This window comes from Hylobates moloch, unplaced genomic scaffold (genome assembly GCF_009828535.3).
Source record: "Hylobates moloch isolate HMO894 unplaced genomic scaffold, HMol_V3 SCAFFOLD_401, whole genome shotgun sequence".
NCBI lineage: Eukaryota > Metazoa > Chordata > Mammalia > Primates > Hylobatidae > Hylobates > Hylobates moloch.
This window is the reverse complement of record NW_026652676.1, coordinates 2725-5507: the sequence shown is the minus strand read 5'-3', so window position 1 is coordinate 5507 and position 2783 is coordinate 2725.

Here is a 2783-nt window from a genome sequence, read left to right as displayed (position 1 = left end):
AAAAAAAAAAAAAAAAAAAAAAAGAGTAAGGCAGAGGTCAGGCACAGTGGCTCACACCTGTAATCCCAGCACTTTGGGAGGTCAAGGCAGGCAGATCGCCTGAGGTCAGGAGCTCAAGACCAGCCTGACCAATGTGGAGAAACCTAGTCTGTACTAAAAATACAAAATTAGCTAGGCCTGGTGATGCATGCCTGTAATCCCAGCTACACGGGAGGCTGACACAGGAGAATCACTTGAACCTGGGAGGTGGAGGTTGCAGTGAGCCGAGATCGCACCATTGCATTCCAGCCTGGGCAACAAGACCAAAATTCCATCTCAAAAAAAAAAAAAAAAAACATAGAATAAGGCAGAGAAAGACTTGAGATACAGACACAGAGACAAAGAGAAAGTCATGTGGAGAGGGAGGCAGACACTGGAGTGATAAAGCCACAAGCTGAGGAATACTTGAGCCACTAGAAGCTGGAAGAGGCAGGAAGGATCCTCCCTGCTACGGTCTGCATGCATCCTCTAAAATTCATGTTTGGAAATTAATAGATTGATGCCCTTATAAAAATGGCTACGGGAGTGGGCTCATGCTCTTCTGCTCTTCCACCACATGAGGATGCAGCAAGAAGACCCTTGCCAGATGCTGGTACCTTGGTCTTGGACTTCTCAGCCTCCAGAACGATGAGGAAATAAATTTCTATTATTCATAAAACCAACCCCCCGCTCCCCCCAAAAAAAACCCTATTTAAAGACTTTGTGGACCTTCCTCCTACAAACAGGAACCGTCTAAAAAGAGCACTATTTTTTTTTTTTTTTTTTTTTGAGATGTAGCCTTGCTCTGTCACCCAGGCTGGAATGCAGTAATGTGCACACGGCACACTACAGCCTCAACCTCCTGGGTTCAAGTGATCCTCCCACCTCAGCCTCCCAAAGTACTGGATTACAGCTGTGAGCCACTGTGTCTGACCCCATTTATTTATTTTTGAAGCATTATAAAATTAATTTTAGTGTCCTTTGCTCCCCACAAACCTAAGCGGTTTGTATTGATAAAACAATTGTGACTATATAATCCTGATCTCCTAGGATCATTGTTCTCTGACCACTAGCATCCACCAAAGACAACTTGGTCCTCAACATCTTCAGCCAACCTCTTCTCTTTAAAGTATAGAATTTTTTTAAAAAATGAAAGGAACCTCAAAAGTCACTTTACTCCATGCTATTATCTATCCCAAAGAGAGGGTTGCAGGTAAGCAAGCCTAGCCCAACAAGAAGGCTGCTACCTTTATAATGTGATTTGGAGGACACTGCTAGGGTCAACATGTCTCATAAACTCTCCCACACTCACTCACGTTGGTGGAGACTTCCTTCTCCTTCTCTCTGCCCTGAAATGTCCAACATGAGATGCCTTCTTCTGAGTCAGACAATAAAACCGAGGAGTAGTCTCTCTAGAAGCTTCTTATTGAATAGTATACAATTTATATTATGGAAAAGTAAGAAAGGTCCCTGATTTACATGTGGGATACAAGAGGAAAGCTTTCTCCTTGTACTACTAGCTTCACCCTTCAGCACTAAACAACTTAAGATTTACTCTTTGTCCTTTTAATAGTTACCAAATCATAGAGCTAGCCTGAGAAGACAGTCATAGAAAATGAAAGTTTTGGTAACTGTGTGGAGAAGATAGAAGGAAGTCAGCCTTATTAGAATGAGGTTTCTCTTTTAGCCTACCTTATTCTCTCATAATCTTTTTCTGCCAGAAAATGTTCTTTTTAGAAGCCTACAATTATTTTACAGCCATTAAACATTTTTAGTTGTATGTCACCTATACCCTGCTTCAATTACCAATAGAACCTACTATTACAGATCAGTAACAAAAAAAGATATTATCACCTTTCTTCGAATTAGCAAAATAATGTATGTTATAGTAACTTGAACCAGAAATGTAGAAAACTATCGAATAAAGGAAAGACGGTCTTGTCCCCTGGTATATCACCAATGACTAGTGAGTACTTGGCAATCAACAGCACTCAATAAGTATTTTTTGAATGAATGAATATATGAATAAATGTATAAACAATGAGATAGATGCAGTTTTTTTAAACCCAGATCTAAGGAATCACAGAGTAACACTTAATAAACAATCAGTAACACATCCCTCTGAATAATCTTGCAACCACAAAGTCAACATATAAGACCAACAGCTGTAAAACAAATCAGAGTTCATCTTCTATTCACAAAAACTGAAGAGAAAGTCATCTGTATTTCAGCCAGTCTTTCAATTAGTTACACCCAAAATAAATAATGATGTCATGAACATCTCTGAACACAAAGAACAATGACATGCCATAAACATTGAGCAAATAAAACTATGCCAAAAATAACAGGATCCCTGGCCCAAGAACTAAAATTAAAGAACTCAATCAAATAACACTACCAAGTTATACTTAAAGGTTTGGGGGTAATGCCTGAGTTTTGCAATTTTGTTTAAATAAACCCCAAATTTTATTTTCATTCATCTGAACCCCAAATAAGAATGGGGTCAAGGTAAAAGGCACGTACACACAATTATTCCAAATAAAGATAGCATAGACAAAGAAAACTGAACCTCTAAAAGGAAACAATTGGGCCGGGCATGGTGGCTCATGCCTGTAATCCCAACACTTTGGGAGGCTGAGGCAGGTGGATCACGACGAGGTCAGGAGATTGAGACCAACATGGTAAAACCCTGTCTCTACTAAAAATACAAAAATTAGCCAAGCATGGTGGCACACACCTGTAGTCCCAGCTACTCGAGAAGCTGA